Source organism: Musca domestica, unplaced genomic scaffold (genome assembly GCF_030504385.1).
Source record: "Musca domestica strain aabys unplaced genomic scaffold, Musca_domestica.polishedcontigs.V.1.1 72, whole genome shotgun sequence".
In the NCBI taxonomy this organism is placed as follows: Eukaryota; Metazoa; Arthropoda; class Insecta; order Diptera; family Muscidae; genus Musca; species Musca domestica.
In genome coordinates, this window is record NW_026712388.1 from 1139982 (window position 1) to 1155099 (window position 15118).

Below are 15118 nucleotides of genomic sequence, written 5' to 3' on the forward strand. Positions count from 1 at the left end.
ACGAGATCTCAAACAATTTCAGTGAATATTGTACCTAAAATCGTACAAAATACCGAGTATAGGGAGGTATTGATGTATGGGGCCTATACGAAGATCTGGACCTGCATTTTCTGTCACAGACTGTAGTTCCCATTACGGACTCTAAATACGTAATTTGAAACTACTCTGGTGAATAATGACGGTAAAATCATCAAAATACCGAATATTGGGAGGTACCGTTACATGGGGGCTATACGAAGACGTGGACCTGCACAGACAATTTTCTCTCATAAGCTATAGTATCCATTACGAACTTCAAATGCCAAATTTGAAACAATTCCGTTGAATAATGTCGCTAAAATCATCAAAATGCCGAATATCGGGAGGCACCGTTATATGGGGGCTATACGAAGACGTGGACCTACATGACCCATTTACGAACTTAACCAGCCTACTGGCAAAATAAACATATATACAACATTTTAGCCTTCTATATTAATTCATTCGAAATATAGCGTGATTAAAACAGACATACCGACCATAGAATGGTGGAGGGTATAAAAACAACTTTTTAAAGAATGGGTCCGTCGAAAAAGTGTTGACTTTTTGGGAGGTGTCCACCCTAAATACCATCCACAAATCGATATTACCATTTTTAAAATCATCGTCAATAATGTCAATTATGCACAGTTATTATAGTCAGGTACTATATTTGTCGATTTGAACCTACTGCGATATTTTTACTTTGAATTTTGTTCCCAAACTCAGTTACATTACTTGTGGCACATTCAATATACCGCCTGCAACGTGCTCCGAAATCATTGTCACGTATTCGAAAACAGCATATTTACACAATTTTTCAGTTAAGTTTTTTTTGTTCCATTTTAACAATCAAACTTTTCGATATGAATGGCGATTGTCGCAAAAAAGAAAAACATTCCAATTCTTCCCAATTTTTGTTTGCTTCGTATGTGACTTTTGCACATGTCCTGTGTGTTACAGCACCCCCGGCTGATGAGAAATCATTGTCACCGCTGTGTTTTTTGTTCGGATTGTGTGTCACATTGCATTGACTCCAAAACAAACTCATTTTTTCTAATATTAGTTCAGATTTCTTTTCCCATGACTCCACCCGAGGTGTCCTCTGTTTTTTTTTTTTTTTTGTAAATTGTTCACGTGTGTGACACAATTTCATAACGTAGTACGTAACGTGGCCGCAAAATATCACGTCTACAACTAAAAGTCTTTTTTCGTATAGTTACGGTTAAAGTAGGAAAATGCCTTAAGGAATATCAGATCCAATTTTTTTCCTGGGTTTGCTTCCATGTCTTTTTCTGTCGAACATCGAAATCTACTATTTTTAACAAAGGGAGCATCAAAAATCGTAAGGCATGCAGCACCTGATGTTTTTCATCCTCCCCCCTCTCCTCCTCACTCCTTTCTCATTGTTGAATTTGGAGTGCAGAAAGCAATTCGCCAGCTGTGCCAGATACGCTGGGGAATGGAAGTGGCAACCATTAAATCTTGCACAGCAGAAAATTGGTGGTACTTTCTGGAGCTGAAACCCCATTTTCCATATTAAATTAAACGCACACGAAACCCCGAAATACAAGTGCTCAACTTATGCCCTCCGGTGGGATATAGATTTTCATCTAGTTGAGCGAACGGGCGCACTTGTAGCATCCACATATTTAATGGGGCACCCCAAAAACCATTTAAACATTTACAGTTGTAACAACGCACACACACACACACACGCATACACACTCGCACACACACACACATTGACATCATTCGAAATCCTTGTCAGCATTACCATCAACATCTGAGTCGCGTAAACCAACCAACCAACTTTGTCGTCAGGATGATGATTGTTGTTGTTGCTGTTGCCACTGCCGTTTGCCGTTGTTGTCATCATCAGTTCAGCAGAGTTCATGTGACACATTGTAACGCTGTAATGTATACTTTAAAGCTTTATCTTTATCCTTTTCCCATTAGTAATATTGATGACACACTCACACACACACACATACACTTGTGTGTGCACACACATACGCACATACACACTTATATCTAGATACATTGTAACACCATGCGAAACCAAATGATATTCGAACACACACAAATGTAAAAGCGACAAAAAAAAACGAACGTTATATGAAATACCCATATTTAACGAAATGATAGAATCACAGAGACGGACAGACAGACAGACAATCATCGTTGCTCATCCATGGAATGCGAGGGGTATATCTATAAGAATTTGAAAAGTAGTTCAAAATATGACAGGGTGTAACGTTAAAGTCGGGTTTTCTGAGAGCTGTACACCTTAGGCCTAATGATCCCATCTTATTTTATTTTAATAAAACAAGTAAAAAAGTATCAGTCGGTTTTACCGACAGATGTATACCCTCAGCCTATGTTTAATTATTTGAGTATATGTATTTTGACTTCTGTTATGATTATTCAAATTTTTGATCCCCATGGAGTAAGTTTCCAAGGAATGGGCCAATATGGTCATTGAATACCTTGCACCATTTGGAACGAATTTGGAAATTTTCAAAAAATAAAATCCTTAAAAAATGCTGTTAAAATTTTAAAAATTCCGAATATAGCCGTTATATTGGGGTCTATATGACGTGGACCTGTATAGGCATTGTTTGTCATAAGCCATTACGATATTCAAATTCGAAACTTGAAATAAACGGTGAATAATGTAGCTATAATCATCAAAAATAACGGAGGTACCGTTATATCGGAGCTGTGCGAAGACCTGGACCAGCATAGACAATTTTGTGTCACAGGCTATAGCATCCATTACGAACTTCAAATACGACATCTCAAACAATTTCGGTAAGTATTGTACCTAAAATCGACAAAATACCGAATATAGGGAGGTACTGATATATGGGGCCTATACGAAGACCTGGACCTGCATAGACAATTTTCTGTCACAGACTGTAGATCCCATTACGAACTCTACCTACGTAGTTTGAAACAATTCTGGTAAATAATGTCGCGTAAATCATCAAAATACCGAATATTGACAGTTACCGTTATATGGGGGCTATACGAAGACGAGGACCTGTACAGGCAATTTTCTGTCATCTGCTGTAGTATCCATTTCGAACTTCAAATACCAAATTTGAAACAATTCCAGTTAATAATGTCGCTAAAATCATTAAAATATCGAATATAGGGAGATACCCTTATAAGGGGGCTATATGAAAACGTAGACCTACATGGCCCATTTACGAACTTAACCTGCCAATTGGAAAAATAAAAATGTGTGCCAAATTCGTTCGAAAGATAGCGTGATTACAACAGACACACAGCCGGACCTCGCTAAATCGACTTAGAATTTTACGCTGATCAAGAATAAATATACCTTGTTGGGTCTTACATGAGTATTTCGAGGAGTTACAAACGGAATGACAAATTTAATATACCCTCCATAATATGGTGGAGGGTATCAAAAAAATTAAAAATGTGTGTGAATTACCAGATAGAGTCGACCGAAGTATTCCATTTTCATACTTCATCTAATACAGATAAAAATATTGGTTTGGACAAAATTTCAAGAAAATCGAACATTTATATCCAATTTTATGCGAAATCATAAATTCCATATTCATCTCAGATTTCTGGTTAAGAGAAATATCTAGAGATAGCAAATTGTAAAGAATCGGCGACTTGTTTCGCAAGTTATGACAGGTAAAAGTGTTGAAAATTATGACCTTTGAACAGAACTTGTCTTAGCAAAAATATTTGTTTTCGTTGAGCGCTTTGTTTACCAAAATGTTGGGAGATATCAGAAGAAATGTTCAGATCTGCAAAGGCTGAATGGAATCGGAACTTCGCTGAGAAGGAATAGACCGATAAATCACAGAATATCTTGTGTTAATAAGAAATAATGGGATGTGTGAAATATGAGGAGAACCGGATGCTTATTTCGAATTTTATGATCATTTTAGTTATTCAAAACTTTGACCCTTTGCGTGCAAGGTAGCAGAGGGAATTTTCCAATATCCACCATCTTTATAACAGATCTCGTATTATTAGAAATATTGAGATGGACCAACTCCGAATGGAATCGGATATTTATTTGGCGTTTTATGTGCTTCGTGGTTATTTAAAATGTTGACCCATTGAGGGGGAGGTACCAGAAAAAGTGGATCGATATATCGCATCTTCACAGAATATCTTGGATTAGTAGATGTAATGGGATGAAGGGAAGCGGATGCTAATTTCGGATTTTAAAATAGTTTTGGTCATTCAAAATGTTGACCCTTGTGAGGGAGGTACCAGAAGGAATAATCCAATCTCTACCATTTTTATAGCAGAACTTGCGTTGATGGAAAAATTGAGATGTGCCAAGTCTGAATGGGATCGGATGTTAATTTCAATTAATTAATTAATTTTTGAGCTTCATGGATATTCAAAATTTTTACACTTTGTTGTGGAGGTACCAGATGGAGTGGACCTATATATTCAATCCAGACCTTAGGTTATTAAAAATATATTTTAATGTGTGCAATATGAAGACAATCGGAAAAAAATTTTTTTTTGGAAAATTTCGACCTTTTGTTAGGGAGGGACCAGAAGATGTGGACCAATATATTCCATCTTAACACCAGACTTTGTGTTAGTAAAAATATTAGGACGTGTGAAATTTGAAGACAATCGGACTCTTACATCACATTTTATAAGAGTTGTAATGATTCAAAAGGTTTACCCTATGGGGGAGACACTTGAGGAAGTGGACCGATTTTATCCATTTCTGGTCCTGACCTAGAACTACAGCAAATATTAGGATTTGAAAAGTTCGAGCAAAATCGGATTATTGCTTCTCTTCTCTTTTTTTTTTTTTTTTTTTTTTTGAAATGTCGAACCAGAAGGAGTGAACCGATATATTCTATCTTTACATCAGATTTTGGGTTAGGGATGTGGATGTGTATTGGGATGTGTGACTGTTACATCACATTTTATAAGAGTTGTAGTTATTCAAAATGTTGACCCTTTGTGAGGGAGGCGGGAGGTGATGCAAATATTAGGATTTGCAAAGTTGGAGCAAAATCGTATTAATGTTTCTCTTTCTGTGCAGAAAATCTATTTATTGAAAAATTCGACCTTTTTGTGGAGGAGGTACCAGAAGGAGTGGACCGATATTGCCCATCTCCGAACTCGATCTAAGCTTCACAAAAATATTACGATGTACCAAATTTGGACCAAATCGGATACTCCCTTCAAGAGTTATAGCGAGCACCAGACAGACAGACGGATATCGCTAGATCGACTCCTAATGTCCTTAAACGGATTTGGTTGAAGATGCCTAGGGTCTAAAACCGTTATTTCGACTAGCCACATTTTGACCGTATCAAAAGATATATACCTGCTCTAGGCATAAGTATAAGAATCAGATTATTTCCCGAGTTTCAGATCAAACATCTGAAAATTTTCCGAATTTTAGATCAAACATCCGACACTTCTCCGATTTTTGAATGAATTATATGAATAAATCCATAGATTTTTTTCCAAATTTTGGATTAAACATCCGAAAGTTTTGCGCATTTTGTATCAAACATCCAAAAATGTCCCGAATTTTCCTTTTTTCTTTTGAGCATTCTAATCGAATTCGCCACGAAAGTCTGACGTTCTTCCCGAAAAAAATCTTAAATATTTTTGGGCAATCTCAAACTACTTTTTCCGAGTTTGTTCAAAATTCGACATCAGAATCGAAAACTTGTGAAGAGTTCTTTTCCGAATTCGGAAAAAATCAGAAAAATGTTAGCTGGGATTCCTTAATATCTTACCAAATGAAGAAATACATCCTCTTTCACAACCCCACGCATAAATTGCTGTTCATTATGGTTTCCAAAAACCATGTTCATGTGTGTGTGTATGTGTGCGTACACATGGGTACGTGACATAGAGGAAACGGAAACTGTCGCATTTAATGCCTTAAGATATTTGTGATCTCTGTATGCATGCGTGTGTGTGTGCATGTGTGTGTGTGTTTGTTCGCTCGAAACCAATACAATTTTCGAAACATTGGCAGCTGTAAATGACTGAATCTACAGACAAATGTTTGACAATTGACACACTCATATTTGTACGAAAATCAACTCGAAATCGTATCGAGCGACAGGCGGACAGACAGGCAGGGCAGAACAGACAGAGTATATCGACATTGTGACACTTGGTACATTAGATTTAATGTTATTTACTTTTTTATTTCAGTTTCGTTTTCCCTTCATTTAGTCATTCGTTGATTGCGTTTTCGTTTTTTTTTTATTATCTTTACAGGTATCTTAATATGTTGCCGCTGTTGTTCCTGTCAAAGCCACTTTTTTTCTGTCGTGTTGGCGTGTTGTCATCAGCGATAATGGTGTCCTTCGGTGTTACAATCGATGTTTTGGTTTTGCCATTGAATGGCTTCAGATTTACAAGGTAGGCAGATTTTATGTTTGTTTTTTTATTTTTCTCACACTCCAATTCGAAGATATTTGAATATCGATTGTGTCAAATTACCATTTGGTTTTTTTTTTTTTTTGGTAATGAAAGATTAAGAAGGTGAATTGAAAGTGACACGTATTATTTTATTTAATCCTCCTTTTTTCGGAAATTAATTTTAAATTTTTTCAATATTCTATAAAGACTTCTTTTGCAATTGTTTTTTGGATAAGAGTGTGTAAGTGGGTTAGTGTATTGTCATGGGATTAAAAATGTGCCAGAATCTGGTAATCCTGTTAAAAGTTATTCATAAAATTCCCTGAAAATTTAAACAGTTTTAAAAATATTCGAAACTTACATACATGGAACTTAAAAGTTCTCCTTAAATTCCCTGTCCCACAAACGCAATGACATGTAATCACATCCAACACCCTTTTCCCACCACTCCTTGCCGCGCCACTCCTTACCATTGCAACTTCTCAACCCATTTTGAAATCCCATTTGTTTGTAAGCCTAAGGGAAAGGGGTTGAGCCTTACACATTTATCATGTCACCGAAAAAAAAAATTAAAAATATATTTTAATGGGTTGCGCGTGTTTTATGCCAGCTGTGTATGTATGAGTGTATGTGTCTGTCTTCTGTGCGTGTGAGGTAAATAATATTCGTCCATAAGTTAATGCTTCAGGTGATATTAAACGAACTTTTTTAATATTCTGTCTTTTTTAAATGTCAAATTCAGATATCACTTTTGGTTATTAACTTTAATGTATACACAACATCCATACCAAATTGTTTTCGGCTGAACAAATGTGAATCCCCAGCACTTTATGGAATGTATGGTGAAGGGATTTTCCACATAAGCTAAAGCATTCAATATAACAATATTTAATAAATCAAAAATATCATTTAATTTTTTTCAAGTATAAAGAGACCAGTAAATTTCGATTAAAAAAAAATCGTGGATTTTTTAAAGAATATTTTTCAAGGACCAATAAACGTGGATTTTTTAAAGAATATTTTTTTCAGGGACCAATAAACGTGGATTTTTTAAAGAATATTTTTTTCAAGGACCAATAAACGTGGATTTTTTAAAGAATATTTTTTTCAAGGACCAATAAACGTGGATTTTTTAAAGAATATTTTTTTCAAGGACCAATAAACGTGGATTTTTTAAAGAATATTTTTTTCAAGGACCAATAAACGTCGATTTTTTAAAGAATATTTTTTTCAAGGACCAATAAACGTCGATTTTTTAAGGAATATTTTTTTCAAGGACCAATAAACGTGGATTTTTTAAAGAATATTTTTTTCAAGGACCAATAAACGTGGATTTTTTAAAAAAATATTTTTTTCAAGGACCAATAAACGTGGATTTTTTAAAAAAATATTTTTTTCAAAGACCAATAAACGTGGATTTTTTAAATAAATATTTTTTTCAAGAACCAATAAACGTGGATGTTTTAAAATAATATTTTTTTCAAAGACCAATAAACGTGGATTTTTTAAAGAATATTTTTCAAGGACCAATAAACGTGGATTTTTTAAAAAATATTCTTTCAAGGACCAATAAACGTGGATTTTTTAAAGAATATTTTTTGAAGGACCAATAAACGTGGATTTTTTAAAGAATATTTTTTCAAGGACCAATCAAACGTGGATTTTTTAAAGAATATTTTTTTAAGGACCAATAAACGTGGATTTTTTAAAGAATATTTTTCAAGGACCAATAAACGTGGATTTTTTAAAGAATATTTTTTCAAGGACCAATAAACGTGCATTTTTTAAAGAATATTTTTTCAAGGACCAATAAACGTGCATTTTTTTAAACAATATTTTTTCAAGGACCAATAAACGTGGATTTTTTAAAGAATATTTTTCAAGGACCAATAAACGTGGATTTTTTAAAGAATATTTTTTCAAGGACCAATAAACGTGCATTTTTTAAAGAATATTTTTTCAAGGACCAATAAACGTGCATTTTTTTAAACAATATTTTTTCAAGGACCAATAAACGTGGATTTTTTAAAGAATATTTTTTCAAGGACCAATCAAACTTGGTTTTTGTAAAGAATAATTTTGCAAGGATCAATCAAACGTGGATTTTTTAAAGAATATTTTTTCAAGGACCAATCAAACGTGGATTTTTTAAAGAATATTTTTTCAAGGACCAATCAAACTTGGTTTTTGTAAAGAATAATTTTGCAAGGATCAATCAAACGTGGATTTTTTAAAGAATATTTTTTCAAGGACCAATCAAACGTGGATTTTTTAAAGAATATTTTTTCAAGGACCAATCAAACTTGGTTTTTGTAAAGAATAATTTTGCAAGGATCAATCAAACGTGGATTTTTTAAAGAATATTTTTTCAAGGACCAATCAAACGTGGATTTTTTAAAGAATATTTTTTCAAGGACCAATCAAACTTGGTTTTTGTAAAGAATAATTTTGCAAGGACCAATCAAACTTGGTTTTTGTAAAGAATAATTTTGCAAGGACCAATCAAACTTGGTTTTTGTAAAGAATAATTTTGCAAGGACCAATCAAACGTGGATTTTTTAAAGAATATTTTTGTTATTGGTAGGCTTCTGTTCTGTCTAAAACTCTTACCCCATGCAAAATTCCACGTCGAGTTATCATTTATTGTGGTCTGCAAAGCAACTGCTATCTCGGGAAAAAATTGTGTTTTTGGTCCATTTCAACCCCTAAATGCTTGGCGGTCATCTCCCAAAGCAATAGGCTCGCAGTTTGACCCTAATCTTAACTCCATGCTAAATTTTGGTTTGGGATCTGTAGCGTGTAGTTAGTTCTACTCAGCCCGATGAGATAGGAAGATCGATATTTAACATACTTGGTTTACGACCAATGTTTCGAGGCTTTACGAAGTTTTTGGTCCAATCAAATTTATTATACCTACAACACGTGGTGTTGTAAATTAGGTTAAACAAATATTAATTTAAATATCAGTCTAAAATACTACTCAATTTGCAACCGCAAGCAACCACCACCCTCAATTAGTAGCTGCCTCTTTGGCAAATTAAAAGATAAAACAAAATAGTATTTCCCCATTCAAGTATCCTGCCAGTATTGAACTAACAACGAATTTTGTTTGTTTTTTGTCTTTCAACCATTTGTTAATTTCTAAGTTGTGCGCAATTTACTTAAGACGATGCCGGGTAACTTAAGGTATCCTTTCTGGGTGGAATTACCAACACTTTTAGTCAAATTAAATGAATCCTTAATGGAGACACAAACAAATGTTGTTGTTTGTTGTTGCTGTTGGGTTGCAGTGAAAATAATCCCTTGATGATGAAGATGCTGATGATGAGGTTGAGGATGATGATGGTGATGGCGATGCCATAGTTGACACTGACGATGTGGATGATGAAATAAATAGCGGTACCTTTGCTGTTGATTGTGGCAACACTCTAGACTTGATGATGCGTCGCGGTGCCAATGGAAAATGTTAAAATGACTGGAAATCCTTAAGAGTACGGCAAAAGTTAAAAATGTCACTAGCAGTTACAATCTCTTCACTTGGTTATTAGATGGAACAGCTACAACTACAAAGGAACCCCTCTTAGGTTTAGTCAAAGTTTAGTGTTTGGTATATCGCTCTGTGTCCCTGTGTCACAAAACAAATAGTGCATGGCCAATCATCAGTATCTCAACATCATTACTTTGTTGTGGCGTTGTTGCCCTCCAGCTGGCAATGTATTTGAGGGTTTTCCTCGATCTTTTCCCCCTCAACACCAGATAAAAGTCAAAATAACTGACGAAACGAACTGACTTTAAGAAGTGACTTTAAAGCCACAAAAACCCATTTTACCGCATAAATAAACAGGCAAATATAAGTGACACAGCCGCCACACACACTTTTCTTCCTCGAGCTGTTGTGGCAGTCAGCCATCAGCGTCAACATCAGCAACAGAAGCAGCATCCTCTTCATCATCGTCGTCGTCAACATCAACGAGAGTGTACTTCAAGTAAAAGGAGTTTGAGGCTAAATATTAAGTATACGTTTTAGTTTCATTACGAACAACAAGCCCTGTGAAGACGAGTGCATGTCGGCCCCGCACACAAAAAAAGGAAGTGGTAGTAGTTGCAAGGATTATGACACATACACAAAACCCAGGGATTTTGCAATAAGCTATAGCAAAGTTTTTATCAAGATGAAGAATTGTGAAAAAATATATAAAATGGAAAAGGGGTTTATAATAGGGTGGATACGAAATTGGCGTTCCTTAAAAAATATTCTTTAAAAAATCCACGTTTATTTTTCTTTAAAAAAAAAATATTCTTTAAAAAATCCACGTTTATTTTTCTTTAAAAAAAATATTCTTTAAAAAATCCACGTTTATTTTTCTCTGAAAAAAAAATATTCTTTAAAAAATCCACGTTTATTTTTCTCTGAAAAAAAATATTCTTTAAAAAATCCACGTTTATTTTTCTTTAAAAAAATATTCTTTAAAAAATCCACGTTTATTTTTCTTTAAAAAAATATTCTTTAAAAAATCCACGTTTATTTTTCCTTGAAAAAAATATTCTTTAAAAAATCCACGTTTATTTTTCCTTGAAAAAAATATTCTTTAAAAAATCCACGTTTATTTTTCCTTGAAAAAAAATATTCTTTAAAAAATCCACGTTTATTTTTCCTTGAAAAAAATATTCTTTAAAAAATCCACGTTTATTTTTCCTTGAAAAAAAAATATTCTTTAAAAAATCCACGTTTATTTTTCCTTGAAAAAAAAAATATTCTTTAAAAAATCCACGTTTATTTTTCCTTGAAAAAAATATTCTTTAAAAAATCCACGTTTATTTTTCCTTGAAAAAAATATTCTTTAAAAAATCCACGTTTATTTTTCCTTGAAAAAAAAATATTCTTTAAAAAATCCACGTTTATTTTTCCTTGAAAAAAAATATTCTTTAAAAAATCCACGTTTATTTTTCATTGAAAAAAAATATTCTTTAAAAAATCCACGTTTATTTTTCATTGAAAAAAAATATTCTTTAAAAAATCCACGTTTATTTTTCCTTGAAAAAAAAATATTCTTTAAAAAATCCACGTTTATTTTTCCTTGAAAAAAATATTCTTAAAAAAATCCACGTTTATTTTTCCTTGAAAAAAAATATTCTTTAAAAAATCCACGTTTATTTTTCCTTGAAAAAAAATATTCTTTAAAAAATCCACGTTTATTTTTCCTTGAAAAAAAATATTCTTTAAAAAATCCACGTTTATTTTTCCTTGAAAAAAAATATTCTTTAAAAAATCCACGTTTATTTTTCCTTGAAAAAAAATATTCTTTAAAAAATCCACGTTCATTGGTCCTTAAAAAAACATTCTTTAAAAAATCCACGTTTAGTGGCCTTGAAAAAATAATCCTCAGTCCACGTTTATTCGCTTTTAAAAATCCTCGAGAATTTGCCGATTGCTCTATGAAAATTATTTACAAAAATGTCTTAATTATATTTTTGCTGTTTTCTCTTCAAATAATGTCGCCCCTTCTCGTTCCACCCCATTGTATTAGCTGTGTCTGTAGTATATAGCCGTCTGTATCATTTACTACTTCTGGCTTTTTCGAGTAGATGTAAATAAGAAATTTTAAGTAAATAAGAAATTTTGAGTTGGCTTCAAAGCAACAGCAAGAAAAACAAAAGCAACAGGACCATCGCCATTAGCACTGGCACAGTGGCACTCGGAATGGGACACCACTTTTGGGATTTCTTTAATTAACTTGTGGTTGATAATTTACTAAATACACAAAAGGTGTTAGATATTTTTCTTTACATATTTGAGTGAGACAAATTAGTTTAGTAATAACTAATTTCCAATTTTAAGTGATAAATTAAGTTTTGCTAGTTAGGACTCCTTAGGGAGATGGCAAAAGGACGAAAGGATCAACATCAGTGGAAGAAATAGGTGAAAATAACCATTTATTAATTTCTTGACCACAAATACAAGGGCAAAATGTTTAAAATAATTACAGACGGGAGCAATCTTCTAAAACACCCACATCCAACTTGACACTTTTAGCTGGGTTATACGAAAATCTATGAAGGCCTTCAGCTCTTCTATAATAAGGGCCTTCTTTTTCCACTCGTCCACAGAGAATATTCCCTTTTCTTCGCCTTTCAAAAAGACTCCATCTCTGCCGAAAACTCTTTTAACTTCTCGTCACCTCACCAGCCAGCAGCAGTTCGCCTGTGAGGAGAGAGTCATTTTCATTAGCTATGGAGAGAGATAGACTCCCAGCCAACAGCAGCTCGTCTATGGAAAGGGGTAGACTCCCTATGACAGTGACAGACTTCCTGTCTGAAGCGCGTCTATGGAGTTATACAGATCTCCTGCCTGCAGCTCATCTACGGAGAAGTTCCTTTTAGATCCGATAAGCAAAGGACTCCCTTATTGCATTATCTATGGGACATCCGTCTTGATAGCTTATGGAAGGGACGGATTTTTTGGTGCATCTATTGGAAAAATATTCTTGCACCTTGGAAAAATATTCTTAAAAATCCGCGCTTCTTTATCTATTGGTCCTTCTTCAGGACTTCCATAGAAAGGATTAATTTTTAGGCCCCTCTATATGCAAGACTACCTTATCTGTTCATCTATGAAGACAGATTTCGTTTTTAGATCATCTATAGGGTATTGAAGGACTTTTAGCTCGTTTCTCATTCGGAGACAGACTATTTTTCGTTTCTCTTAATATTTGCAAGTTAAAAGGATTTTTAGATCGTCTTTTATCTCGTCCGCTCGCCTAAGGAAAGGACTTTCTCATTAGCTCGCTTTCGGGAAAGACTCGCTCATCATCTCGCCTGTAGAAGGAACTTCCTTTTCAGATCGTCCATGGATAGTACTTTCATTTCAGATAACCTATGGAAAGGAACTTCCTTTTCAAATCGGCTATAAAGAGGAATGATCAGAGTTCAGGTAAGCACTCGCTCCATCTCACATTAGGATAGAACTCCCTCATAAGCTCGCCTATAGAAAATGAACCCTCAACAGCGCATCTACGGGGAGAATTTTCCTTTTTTGAGCAGACTTATTTTTCAGCTATGGACCTCCTTTTTGGCTCGCCTTTGAATAGATCTTTCTTTTTAGTTAGTCTATGGAAAGGAAACCCTTTGTAGCATGCCTTCGGAAAGGATTCACTTTGCAGCTCGCCTGGGTAAAGGACTTCCTTTTCTACGAGTCTATAAAACGGACATTTCTTCAATCTATAAAAACATCTGGCTTTCGGCTTGTATATTGAAAGGACCCATTTTCAGCTCACCTATAAGAGGATGTCCTTTTTGATCTCGCTTATGAAAAATATTATCCTTTTAGCTTGCCTATAAAAAAGACTTAAATTAAGCTTGCATATAGAAGGGACTCCTTCTCGGCTCTTTTATAGGAATAGACTTTCTTATTAGCTCCTATGGACACTTCACGGCTAGAGAGCTGAATCCTTTCTCTCTTAGCTCTGGAAGGACTCTATTTCAGCTCTCAGTTGGATAGGTTCTCTTTTTCAGTGAATAAATATATAATCGTCCTTTTATGTCTTTTTTGGACTTCTACACTTTATGAATCTTTTCTCAATTTTACCACAGTTCCTTAAAAGTGCCCTCATCATTCGGACCGTTTATTCGACAAGTTGCAACAGAGTTAAATTGTTGAAGTGGTGTCACTGGCTCACCAGGACTTTGTTGCTTTGATGTCATTTATGGGACAACTTATAAACGACTGCGGTTACGAATAAGACATTTTGCCATGCTGCCAGCATGAAAAGCAGGGAAATTGAGCTCAATGACTGACTCGATGGCTGACTGACTAAAGAAGCGATAAGAATTGCGAACTCGAAAAAACAAAGAGGGAACCGAAAAACTTTTAACATGGCAAAACTTTGGATGGAAAATATTTAAAAATGGGTATTTGTATATGTTTAAGTTGGTACTTAGTTTTATTCGAGTCCACAAGGCAGCAAAAAGGACTTCTGTCCTTGATTTTTGGTCTCTCTGCACACACACTCATTCCAAATATCCTTGGGGCAATAACAAATAAAAATAATATGAAAGAATTGTAATCGTTACAATAAAATTTACATATGGTTAACAATCTTTTATGGGTTATTTAATTTGAGCATGAGTACATGTATATGTGTGTGTGAATGTCAGTGTATTGCTGACAAACATTGTCTCAGCTGTTTTTACACAATAAAAATTGTGCCGATATCCTTTCGAAAGGAGAAGCAACAAATGTTCTTAATTGCTATATTCCATTCCATTATTTGTCTTTGTCTTTTGTCCAATTGTCAGTTGCCTTGTTTATCTCGAGGATTTCTTGTGTTTTTGTCGAAAACTGTTAATAACTATAATTTTCATGGTCATTCCCATAAGTCCTTTACACATACACACTCACACTCTCGTTTACATGATCTTGTCCCTGGTCCATTTTTATAGCTTCCATGTGTCTTGGTATTTGAATGCTTGTCTTTATGGTCATCGTTTTATTTTTTTATGTATTTCTGTGTTTTCTCCTCCTGAACGTCCACCGGCCAGACGTTGTCCCATCGTCGTCATTATTGTCCTCGTCTTTGGCTGTTAATGTCCAATGTGTTATGTTTAATGGTGCGCAAAATGTAATGTAATATCTGTCGTCGCATTTTGTGCCATTAAAGGATATCAAAGATTATGTTTAACTTCTGAGGTT

The 15118-nt window shown here is 34.2% G+C and overlaps 1 protein-coding gene across 1 annotated transcript in view; it reads left to right on the plus strand.

Moving 5' to 3' along the window:
* LOC101887901 (lipase 1) overlaps window positions 1–15118 on the plus strand; it is a 183210-nt gene that overhangs the window by 75824 nt on the left and 92268 nt on the right. Inside the window, exon 2 of the mRNA XM_059130314.1 lies at window positions 6286–6429. The gene's annotated coding sequence lies outside the window, so the exon portion shown is untranslated. The remainder of the gene's footprint in view (window positions 1–6285; window positions 6430–15118) is intronic.